General features: G+C 43.2%; 1 long non-coding RNA gene across 1 annotated transcript; it reads right to left on the minus strand.

Annotated features, from left to right (window-relative positions):
• Positions 1-2,619: 2,619 nt before the first annotated feature.
• LOC132870081 (uncharacterized) lies at positions 2,620-12,521 on the minus strand. The gene is made up of 3 exons (XR_009651053.1): positions 12,463-12,521; positions 4,475-4,597; positions 2,620-2,823 (listed from the first exon to the last, which is right to left on the minus strand). It is a non-coding gene; the product is annotated as an uncharacterized LOC132870081 (long non-coding RNA).
• Between the last annotated feature and the right edge of the window lie 343 nt (positions 12,522-12,864).

Below are 12,864 nucleotides of genomic sequence, written 5' to 3' on the forward strand. Positions count from 1 at the left end.
GGATCAGGTCGTCGAGGCCCCTGCCTTCGACTGACGCCCAATCCACACTGCACCGGCCCCCTATGGCTACCTCTGTGGGTGGTGAACCCACAGGAGGTCGGGCCCATGTCACCACTTTGGGCTGAGCCTGGCCGGGCCCCGTGGGCAAAGGCCCGGCCACCAGGCACTCGCATACAAGCCCCAACCCCAGACCTGGCTCCAGGGTGGGGCCCTGGCTGTGCCATACCGGGTGACGTCACGGTCCTTGATTTTTTCATTTCCATAAAGGGGTTTGATGAACTGCTCTTGGTCTGGCCTGTCACCTAGGACCTGTCTGCCTTGGGAAACCCTAACAGGGGCGTAATGCCCCCGACAACATAGCTCCTAAGATCATTCAAGCACACAAACCCCTCCACCACAATAAGGTGGCAGTTCTAGGAGGGGCATGAATGAAAGGTATCATTCATGGAGTAATTTAACACCATTTATAATCATCATAATGCAGAATTTTCATGTAAAGACAGGACATTATGTGAAGGGGAAATTTTCCACAGCACAAATGTGTAAGTCATGATATAATATTCACTTCCAATTCCAAGCCTCATTTTAGAATATACTATATCGCAATTCAGGAGGCTGCTTTTCTTCACTTTAATTAAATCGGCTAGGTGACAATTATGGTAATTTGTGAGCTCATCCATGTCATTACTAACACTGAAGGCAAACAGTCAAGTTCAATCTATGATCGTTTATTTGCCTCAAGTCGTCCACACTGTACAAATTTTCAAAATCTAGTTTATCCGATTATAAAATAAACCTTCCCTACTGCAGAACTAGAGCTAAACATGAGATGCTTATAGACATCCTCATGGCCAGCGTCCAGTGCCCGTGTGGGATCGGGGTCACCCAAAAGAGTGATATTATTGTGGTTTGTGTAGTCATTCACAACGCTGGCAGACGAGAGAGACGCTCTTACCATGTCAATAGGAAGAAAACTCCTACAGCTTCCTGACCACAGAGATGGCAGGGTTCTCATAGGTGCGATCTATGAGACAGACATTTCTCAAATGAAGTGTCTAGCTTATGTTCAAAATAATAGTTGTATTAAGACCCTTAATTTCTGTCTTGTTTCAAAATTTCCTTCTTTCCTGCAGCATATATTTCAGTGACTTAAATGATGAACCAGAAAATCAATTAACAGTTATCTAAGGACATTCACCGTTAGCCACACTTAATCTGGTGTTCGCAATCATTTCTTTTCTAGCCTCATTTTCCTTCTTTGAAGATTAAATCGCTCCATCTGAAGATCACGTTTTTTAATTTGGCTTATCAGATTAATATGTTTTATAATTCATATGATAGGCAGCAGCATTGTCGCCTCACAGCAAGAAGATCCTGGGTTCAAACCCAGCAGCCGGCAAGGGCCTTTCTGTGTGGAGTTTGCATGTTCTCCTCATGTCTGTGTGGGTTTCCTCTGGGTGCTCCGGTTTCCTCCACAGTCCAAAGACATGCAGGTTAGGCTAACTGGTGGCTCTAAATTGACCGTAGGTGTGAATGTGAGTGTGAATGGTTGTTTGTCTCTATGTGTCAGCCCTGCGATGACCTGGCGACTTGTCCAGGGTGTACCCTGCCTCTCGCCCATAGTCAGCTGGGATAGGCTCCAGCTTGCCTGCAACCCTGCAGAACAGGATAAGCAGCTACATATAATGGATGGATGGATGGATGATAGGCAGCAAAGAAGAGTTTAAAATGTCTTCATACCACAGCACTGTTGAATTTTTGAATCAGAAGGTGTGGTGACTTTTCTGATGAAGTTCTCTCTGTAACATAGATGATGGGTTTCATATTAACTCACTTGTTCTAATATGTTATTGTATGCATGGTGGACACTCCACTTAATCTAAGGCTAATAAAATATAGATTGAATAACTGTGCTATTATTTAAGAAAGGAAAATGTATGAGCATTGATAGGATGAAGGTTTTTCTGAGGACACTTTAATGTAATGTCTATGGAAGGCTCCCTTGGTTGTCAGTGCTTTGTAATGGATAGTAAGTCTTCCACAATAGGAGAATTTTCAGGACAGAGGAGTTTGGTGTTTCTCAGTGACAAGGCAAGCCTGCGGGGTTTTCTGTCTGATTAACTTCAAGAGAGAGAAAAGAAGAACAGATGCTGGTAAGGGAACAACTGTTTATAGCTCCTATCAAAAGTCAAAGTCCTTCCAGCACCAGGCAGTTTCCCAACCCAGTACTAACCAGGCCCTTAAGCCGCATTGGGCGGCACCAGTCTCCGTTTCGATAGCCCTCGGCCTCTCGCCTATACAGCTAGGGTTACAGAGGGGGGCTCGTCCTCTGCTAACCATGAGTGTTTGACTCCCCATTCACATCTGTATTGCAACATGCCTTGCCAGATGGCAGTAGGTACCATTTTTATGATGGTCTTTGGAATGACCCAACCGCGAGTAGAACTTGCGGTCTCCTGATCAAGAGGTGGACGCACTAACCACAAGGCCAGCTCACAGTATAGCTCCTATAGTATCGGTAATATTAGAAACTAACTTAGTTCACAGATCTTCCATTACATTAAATACAACTTTAATCATGTTTTGATGTAATTATTAATAAATAAAAAATGGACTTGTTGACATATCTTTCAGGATGTGCTGTTGTAGGAAAATAATCCGCTTCAATGTGGGAACAGTACAGTAACTCCATTTTGAATCAGGCCACATGGCATTACTGTGTCATGGATTAGTTTCCTACAACAGCACAGCCTGTCATGTGTTACTCCTTACACAGTAGCTCTTCCTCTTCAAAGCAGCCAAGACCGTTTCCTCACCTGCCTCCTGTAATGAAAATGCAAAAATGGAATGCGAGTTACTTAAAGCCAACTTGCCAATATCAAGGCAAACATCATAAAATGTGGGAGGGTTCAGTATTACTTGGAATGCAGAATGCATATTCGTGCCAGTTATGGCTTGTCGTGCATCTGGATGCCAGGCCAAATCGGTTAAATGGACCCAGCCCAAGTACGATGATAAATCTAGCATATGTTTAGCTATCTGGGTGGTGTACTATCATGTGGATAAAGTTTCTTTAAGTGCACTCTAGTTATAACTATAGTCATGTCTTTAGTTATTTAGTAAAACATTTTAAAATAGCGCACTGCAGTGGCCTGTGCACGGTCTCTGCAGTGTCCTGTTGAAAAGCAATAAATATTCAGTGCCACATAGAACTCTGTGTGTGTGTGTGTGTGTGTGTGTGTGTGTGTACACTTGTATTTGTGAAATGGAATACTTTTTTTTTACCAACAGAGTTAGGACGTTTTTGGGAAGTGAGGACATTCTGGCTGGTCCTCACTTCTTCAAAGGGCTGTTTGAGGGTTAATACTTAGTTTTAGGGTTCAGGTTAGAATTAGGTTTAGGTTAGGGTTCAGGTACAGGTTGGGGTTAGGGATTTAGTTTTGATGGTTAAGGTTAGGTTAAGGGGCTAGGGAATGTATTATGTCAATGAGTCCCCACAAAGATAGAAGTACAAGAATGTGTGTGTGTGTGTGTGGGTGGGGGGGGGGGGGGGGGTTGGCTGAGACTGTGTGTGATAGTGGTCAGTGGCAGCGAACATGCTACAGTAAGGGCGTGCGCTATAGTGCCTTACAATATACAAGCAGCGTTGCAGTAGATATATGAGTAAGGCAATGTATGGTAGATATTATTGTGCCTGCATGCAGTGAAGAATGTGTGTGTGCATTTGAACGTGACTGTGTGTGTAGGCATTAAATGCTGCAGCAACACAGCGGCTGGGCGGTCCTTGGTGCAGAACGGCTGCCAGCACAACCCCGTTTCACCCAGACTCGTGCTGCAGTAGAGCCCAGCACAGCAAAGCTTTATTAATGTAACACGATCCTACTTCTCCTGCCTACTCACCTCCTCTCTCTCTCTCTCTCTCTCTCTCACACACACACACACACACACAGGAGATTCATGCCTGTAGAGAATGAGGGGCTCTTGCTGCCGCAGTGCACACAGCGTTGCTTTGACACATCTGGCCTGCCAGACAGTTTTAATCAAGCCAGAGGGTGCCGGGTTCATTCCTGCACCACGCCTATCTTTTCTCCCGCCAAAACCGGGACACGTCCTGTCTGCACTGTATTCCCAAGCAGTTTTACACACTCTCTTGCAGAAATACTTCTAAATGTGTCCACATTATGAGAGTGGGTGTATTTTCATAAACGTGAAGCAGATTGTCTTTGTGTGTAAAGCAAAAATGGGGTGTGTAGTGACAGAGGCTTATTTTCTTATATGTTCCTCAGTTGGCAAGATGTGATTAGATATATAATAGTGTGTGTGTGTGTGTGTGTGTGTGTGTGTGTGTGTGTGTGTGTGTGTTGTGCAGTCCTATGCAGAATGGATGTAAATGAGTGTATTGAGTGAGGCGCTCATCTCCCTGTGTGGCTCAGGTATGGGGCTTTGCTCTGCATATCACAAGGAACTCACTGACCTGAAAAAGGAGCCGCACCCTGCCCAGACTGCTCTCTCTGGTCCCCTGCTGGTCCTCATGAGAACTGCGGCCTTTGGCATCATCTCTTCTCAGACAGAGGCCCAGTGTGTATACGGGTCCTCCCTGCTCCCAGAAAAACAAACAGTGTGCTTTTTCTCCACAGCCTCACTAACACAAAAAACAATTCTGATCTGTGAGAGACTTAAATCTATTGCTTGCTTTTTTTTTTTCCACCAATAGCCTTCTTCTCAAATGAACACAGCTCAGCCTGTTCTATTCATCCACTAGGCAGAGAATGAAATCGTTTTGGACCATAAATGGCCCAGTCAGTGTCGGTTAGCATGACTGCGCACATTCCGATCATTTGCAGTGACAATTTGAGTTCAAACTGCTGGCCAGAGAAAGTTTATAATTTCTGATGGGCAGCTAATATGTTACAGTGCAAAGGGATGACACATGTATCATTCACAAAAAAACAAAAATTGTTACATTTTGCTGGTTCCTCAGTAATCTCACAATTATTAAAGTTTTATAAGCATCTCTTGCCCTTTTCTTTCTATACGTGGCTCTTACTTTCAGAGCAGCCACCCCTCTGCAACCCCTGGATTAAGAGTGATACAGATGTTCATGAACCTATGAGGGCTGAGAGGGAGAATACACTACTGCAGTGCACTACTTTACTGGAGTTTTACTGCACTATTTCTGCACTCTAAACTTTCAAAAATAAATTAGAATTACATCTTGTCAGAGGAGTTAATTTGAGTGAACAGGTCTATGCCACTAATACCCTAAACTACAATACCCATGATCCATAGCCTGCTAATGACCTACCTGTACAAGACCTGTCACATAGTTTGCAGAGATATAGACCTGAGTAATGGTGTTGGATGCCAGCAAAAGACACCCAATCTTGATCAGGCATTTTCATGCATGCCACCCTGATCATCCAGCACCTTTTCCTAAAGCTAGTGCCCCTTTCCACCCCCTCAACCCCCAAGTTATCTCACCAACTGAGCCTTTGGGGTACTGGGGGCTCTTTGGCTGAAGCCTTCAGTATCTGCTGAAACCCTGAACTATAATTTCTATGATCCTCACCCAATAAACTACAAGCTGCATCACATGACTTGTTCACATTTGTCTCCCACCACCTCTCCATTTACAGTCAGCACACTTTAAATAACATGGACATTTGGTGGATCTTTGTGAAGTCTCTCCTGCATTTAGTCCATTAGTCTATTAAACCTTCCTTTCATGGGATTATTGTCTCTGCCTAGTTGTGCCCAATTTTCACCTGATTCTCTGCTTGGTTAACATTTCAGATTACTCCTTTGCCACTCTGTTTATCTGCCTTGGTTTCTTTAATTAACACTGACCTACAGTACTGTGCAAAAGTATTCAGCACATGTAAAGAAACGCTGTCGACCAAAAATGGCTTCAAAATAATTAAATGAAACGTTTCAGCATTTAAAAAATACCATAAACAGCACTAAGCCATAATAAATGAAACAAAGTCGATATTTGGTCTGAGACGACCCTTTGCCTTAAAAAAAAGTAGTCTGAGGTACAATGAGTGCAGTTTGATAAGGAAATGAGCTGTAGGTTTTACTGAGCATCTTACAGAACCAGCCACAGCTCTTCTGGACACTTTGTCACACTCGCTTCTTCATTTTGCAGCAAAACCCAGTAGCCTTCATTATGTTTTCTTTTTTAATCTGAAAAGTGCTCTCTTATGGAATATGTTGCTCAAATACAAACATTTTTTCCTGTAACATTTAATTTTGTGCTGGAAAACGAACGTTGGGAACTCTAAAATGTTTTTTGTACCGACTCGATAATGTAGAAGTCATAAAATAGAAATCTATAACAAAGTTGGTATGAAAAAAAATAGGGTGCCTAAGACTTTTGCACAGTACTGTATGTTTGTTTTCAAACTTGTGTCCATCATGACCTGCTACTTCGCCTTGAACATGTGATAAGTAAAATGTTTTTGCATCATAATCTAAATTATCAGGTTCTATTCCACAAATATAGGATTCTAGTAACCAGGGGAAGGCACATGTAAGACTGCATATCCATGCAAGCTGGATTTCAGTAACAATCTTATTCTATCCTATCAGGGTAAAGGTGGATCTAGAACCTATCCCAGGAACACTAGGCATGAGGTGGGTATGGGATGCCAGTCAATCACAAGGCACCATACACACATTCACACCTAAGGTTAATTCAGCATAGCCAATCCACCTACATACATGTTTTTATGGGTGGGAGGAAACCAGAGAACGCAGCGGAAACCCACATTGATACCGGGATAACATGCATAACTCCACACAGATAGTAATAAAGAAAAAAAATCATCATCTTGAAAACAAGTTATAGGTAACTTTAAGGAAGACAAATCCAGAATGATCTTCTGTCAATATGAGAATCTTCATATGTTCATCTCCAGATTGCTTGTATATTCATGGCATGGTTCATTTCTTCCCCTCCCTCAGGCTTCTACTCTTATAACTATATTAATATCACACTTGTAGCAGCTGTCTGCTCATAAAGATCTGGAGGTTCCTCACATGGGTGTGGTCTTTGCTGATCTGCCATAATCTCATCTCATCTCATTATCTCTAGCCGCTTTATCCTTCTACAGGGTCGCAGGCAAGCTGGAGCCTATCCCAGCTGACTACGGGCGAAAGGCGGGGTACACCCTGGACAAGTCGCCAGGTCATCACAGGGCTGACACATAGACACAGACAACCATTCACACTCACACCTACGGTCAATTTAGAGTCACCAGTTAACCTAACCTGCATGTCTTTGGACTGTGGGGGAAACCGGAGCACCCGGAGGAAACCCACGCGGACACGGGGAGAACATGCAAACTCCGCACAGAAAGGCCCTCGCCGGCCCCGGGGCTCGAACCCAGGACCTTCTTGCTGTGAGGCGACAGCGCTAACCACTACACCACCGTGCCGCCTCTGCCATAATCAATCTGTATAATATATTTGACTTGCACTCTTATATTGCAAGATGAATATAATGAGCACTGGAGCTTCAGTTACCAATATACTCCTGGGAACAATGTGGCACTGGATATACCTAACATCAATTAAAGATATGACGAAGATTTTGATATCATCCTGTAACCCACAATGGGGTTGTTACTCACTTCCGAGACACTGAGAAGGCAGGGGTTAGGGAGTGGATTTTATACAGGTCTGTGTCTGGTTGTACATGTGAAGGTGTGTGTGAACTGCAGATCCACTTTAGCCAACAGCCTTATATGCAAAGCAGCAGTGTCTGTATTTGCCAAGTGTGTTTTATGTGCTCTGCTTCAGTGAGAATCAAATAGTTTCATAAACCCACTGTGTAACCTTGTTAATGCCAGAGTTTTGGGTCCATGTGAGCTGGCAGGGGGGACTGGGATTGGCTTTCACTAAACACACCCTCACACATTTTCACACACACAAGCCAAAAGATAGCATATTCAGACAGTGGAATGGGGGTTGCCATGGCGACTGGCTCGCTCCACTGAGACGGTGTTCTCACATAATCCCAAACATGGCATTGTGAAACTGGGAAACACCTGCCTGCACAACATTTACTCACACATGTATTTATCCACACACAAGCCTCTGCACTGCAAAGCATTATGAAGACATCATCTATTGAAACCTTGTGCGTGCCTTAACCTTTTCTTTTTTCTTTTTTTCTGGTCTGCTTATTTTGTCTTCATTTCTTATCAGTAATCTATCCATGTCTATTGCATTTGCCAAGAGGCTTGATATTACAATGATGCAGGGAAGAGAGTAAAGAGAGTGACTCACATTTGCAGTAAGATGAGAGCTGGGTTTCTGGTACCAGCCTGCTTAAGCTGACAGTATGGTCACTACCTGCTCTGGGTATGTTGTATGTTGCTCTAGATAAGAGCATCTGCTAAATGCCTGTAATGTACCTACCCTACTAAGCCCATCAAAGACTTAGCACTAATCAAGATGGACTGATCCGGGACTGGAAAAAGTTGCATAAAGTTGCAAGTAGTTGATAGCATGACGGGTAGGGCTTGATTTGGGGGATAAAATTTATCATACAGGTCACTATCCCTCTTTTCCATCCACTATGGATAAATACAATGTAAAAATTATATAATATAGTATATAATTACTATAAGTATAATTAATCATGAGTGCTTAAGTACACATGCAGTATTTATTGGTGTAGCATGCTGTAGTTTCAGCCTTCACAAAAAGTAAGGTGTGGAATTTCTTAAAGAATGAAAGAAAGTTGTTTTAAACTTTCATTTTTAAGGCTGGGCGGCACGGTGGTGTAGTGGTTAGCGCTGTCGCCTCACAGCAAGAAGGTCCGGGTTCGAGCCCCGTGGCCGGCGAGGGCCTTTCTGTGCGGAGTTTGCATGTTCTCCTCATGTCCGCGTGGGTTTCCTCCGGGTGCTCCGGTTTCCCCCACAGTCCAAAGACATGCAGGTTGGGTTAACTGGTGACTCTAAATTGACCGTAGGTGTGAATGTGAGTGTGAATGGTTGACTATGTGTCAGCCCTGCGATGACCTGGTGACTTGTCCAGGGTGTACCCCGCCTTTCGCCCGTAGTCAGCTGGGATAGGCTCCAGCTTGCCTGCGACCCTGTAGAACAGGATAAAGTGGCTAGAGATAATGAGATGAGATGAGATTTTTAAGGCTGTTATATTAGCAGGCCGGCTAGCTACCTAACTGCTAAACAGTACCCAATATTGTACTAAACAGTGTTAAGTTACCCAAAAGCATCATAGCACAAAGATCATCGTTAAATGGTAGAGCGAGCAGCACAATGAACACACTCTCTCCAAGTTAAGACGCTCTTAGCGTTAAGAGGCTTTTGGGAAACCCACCACAGTACAGTATTTCAAAAGGCATGCCACCTACCAACATTATTATCTACAGTGGCTTAAATCTAGTATCCACAAGGGTTTTTTGCCTTGTCCCTCTCAAGAAACCCTTAAAGGTTCCATGTAGAATATGTTTATGTTGATTCCAAGTGGAACAAAAACAGTGTAGGATTTAAAACCCTTAACTATACAAGGAACTCTTGAAGAACCTTTTTTCCCAAGAAGGTACAGCTGAAATAGTAACTAGTGTAGTAGTATGTGGTTTGGAATGTAGTCACACCACAGTAAATGTGTTTATACGGTCTGCTTGGAATTTAAATAATGAGCAGCAGAAGTTGAGAGATTTTGAAAAGAATTTGAAAGACGTGTCCCCTTTTGACAGTGTGGTTTCCTTTCTTTGCTCACTTACTCTTCTCCTACAGTATTTTGCAAGGATGAACAGGCAGAGAATTCCTTCTTCTGCTGCCTCCGATAGCAATTCAGTTGGCACTGACAGATACTAACAAGGGCCATTTTTTGGGAGGACTCACTGCAAAAACTACATTCAACAGAGAACCACAGCTACACTCTCACATCTACTTTCTGATAGGGAAACAAAGGGACACCAGAAGAACCCTTGATGTTCTATATGTTCCAAGAGTATATTTGAAAACTTATAATTGGCTTGGGGCGGCACGGTGGTGTAGTGGTTAGCGCTGTCGCCTCACAGCAAGAAGGTCCAGGTTCGAGCCCCGTGGCCGGCGAGGGCCTTTCTGTGTGGAGTTTGCATGTTCTCCCCGTGTCCGCGTGGGTTTCCTCCAGGTGCTCCGGTTTCCCCCACAGTCCAAAGACATGCAGGTTAGGTTAACTGGTGACTCTAAATTGACCGTAGGTGTGAATGTGAGTGTGAATGGTTGTCTGTGTCTATGTGTCAGCCCTGTGATGACCTGGTGACTTGTCCAGGGTGTACCCCGCCTTTCGCCCGTAGTCAGCTGGGATAGGCTCCAGCTTGCCTGCAACCCTGTAGAACAGGATAAAGCGGCTACAGATAATGAGGTGAGATGAGATAATTGGCTTGCTGTGTCAGGACCAAGGAACAGAAGTGTTGGGATTATCTGTACACCCATGTGTTTTTACACTGTAAAAAATGATTTGTTCTTTTAACTTAAAAAATTTAGTGTCCGGGCTGCCTTAAAATTTTGAGCTCATTGAAATTAATATAGTAAGTTAACACAATGAGGTGAACAATTTACCTTACTATATGAATTTCAATGAACTCAAAATTTTAAGGCAGCCGGACACTAACTGTAAGTTAAAACAACAAATCATATAGCTGAGTTTCCTAGAACATGTCTGATAATAGAGCAGTGGTCATGCTTACTGGAAAATGATGAGCGTTGTGCTGCCATCATATTTTAATGAGCTTTTGAATTGTGACCATTGACATTTGATGGTTTCACCATGCCCATCATCTTCCTGTAAGTGTAGCCACTTCTTTCCCATCAGACTGTTGTCGTAAGCCTTTATTTACTGGACTTCCAGGCTTACTTGGGGCTTTCGCTGCCAGGTAGTGACTGCTTTCAGCTCTAGCAGCTTGGTGCTACAAATCTCTCTTCACTTTCATCTCCGAATCCGCTCTGATCTCACTGCAAAATGTAAGTTACTCTCTTTACTCTTTTCCCTGCCTCACCATCACTCAAAAAGGAGAAGACGGTCACGACAAATATCTCTGGAGATGAGTCAGTCAGAGGGAACAGAGCAAAGAATTTAAGAGATGAGGATAACAAGAGCTTTATGGCACAAAAGGAAAAAAGAGATTAAGTGTGATTTGAGGAGAGGAGAGAAGAAAGGAGAGGATGAAGAGGAGGATAAAAATAGAACAGAACGAGATAGACCAAGAGAGATGGTGAGATTTTGTTGGATCAGAAGTGTAGAGAGGATCCAGACAGTGCTTGTGCAATAGAGAGGGAGGGGATTCCTAGGAGTAGGAGAGCCTTGCTGCTGTGTGCTACACCCCCTCGATGTACCGTATGTGCAGCTTGAGAGAATGAGAAAGATGAAGAGAGAGAGAAGATTCGACACACCCAGAATCCCCTGCAGAAATACTCTGCGCATGTTAAATAGAAGACACCACCTTTCTGTTCCCCCCCCCGTCTATTTTACTTATGTCTGCTGAAGCAACACAAAAAGATGAAAAGGGAGAATATGGAGGCAAAAATGTCAAGATGGGAGAGAGAAAAGAGCAATGGTGTGCACAGTTGGGAAAGGAGGGAGGTCTGTGGTGCAACAACCTGAATAATTCATGCTCTATCTAATAGTGCACTCCTTAAGAGAAAGAGAGAGAGAGAGAGAGATTTCAGTAGGCGTTTTTTTTTACTCACCTCTACAGTCACGTTCACACTGTCTGCAGAGTCACACAAAAATCATCCAGCTGTCTAACCCCACAGACACACCCATTAACATACAGCTTTACTCTCATGATTTCACCACTAAAACATAGGAATTCCTCTCAATGATCCCAAAATGACCTTAAGAAAGAGACACAGAGAGAGATACAGGATGCGTTTAAGCATATGCATATTTAAGCTCAGTTGTAGGTCTCCCTTTTCCCAAAGAAACATGCTTTGAATTTGGCCAGCAGGCACGCTGGAAGAACTCATTACTAATTCCACTGGTATTAGCACACCATGGTGGCTTGATGGAATATGAAATACCCCAGTAGGTGGGAATGGAATGGTTTAATAGCTGACTGGAAAGCTGTAGGCAAAGGTTTTCCATCACAGAAAAAGCTACAGCTGACAGAGACTTGGTTTGGATTAGGATTGCACAATGTACATTACTGTATGTGCAATACAGACATAATATAAGTCTGCAAAACCCAAAGTTTTACTGGGTTAATTTTTTTTTTTTTACTTGGCATTGGCATGACCCCAAAAAAGTAATAATCAAATTAATGCAAAACAATATTTAAAGGTGTGATCTGTATTTTTAAGAACACTCTTTATCATATAATTCTTACATCCAGTATACATGTATAATATAAGTTCTTCTCCCATTTTACCAACTATCATTTGGAAATAAAAATATCTGCTCAGAGGAACTGAAACCAAAATTCAACTAATCAGAACAAGAAGGTACCTGTAGTTGCTGGTCAGTAGGCTGACTGTCAATTCAGACACTCTTACACTGTTGTTCCCGTTTCAGGCCTAGTATAAGCATGTTTTTTTGGGGTGTGGCTTTGAAGCAAACACTGAAAATAACAATGTATTTATTCTAAGTCCTTGCAATTATTCCAAGAAGCAGTTCACCCAGGCTCCTCGAGTTCTGCTGCATGTCCACTGACTTCCTGATGGAAATGGTCAAATACTAAACCCTGTACATTTGGTATTTGGTGACTAACATGTCATTCAGCGTGTATCATTTTCCTTCAATCAAAAGTCCTATGGCGACAGGCGTGCGACGAAGCGACAGGTGTGGGTACACTGGTAGTCGTAGCCGCAACCCTGCACATAGGCGGCTCAGGCCATTGGGTCGCTATTG

This window comes from Neoarius graeffei, chromosome 21, assembly GCF_027579695.1.
Source record: "Neoarius graeffei isolate fNeoGra1 chromosome 21, fNeoGra1.pri, whole genome shotgun sequence".
NCBI classification, from domain to species: Eukaryota; Metazoa; Chordata; class Actinopteri; order Siluriformes; family Ariidae; genus Neoarius; species Neoarius graeffei.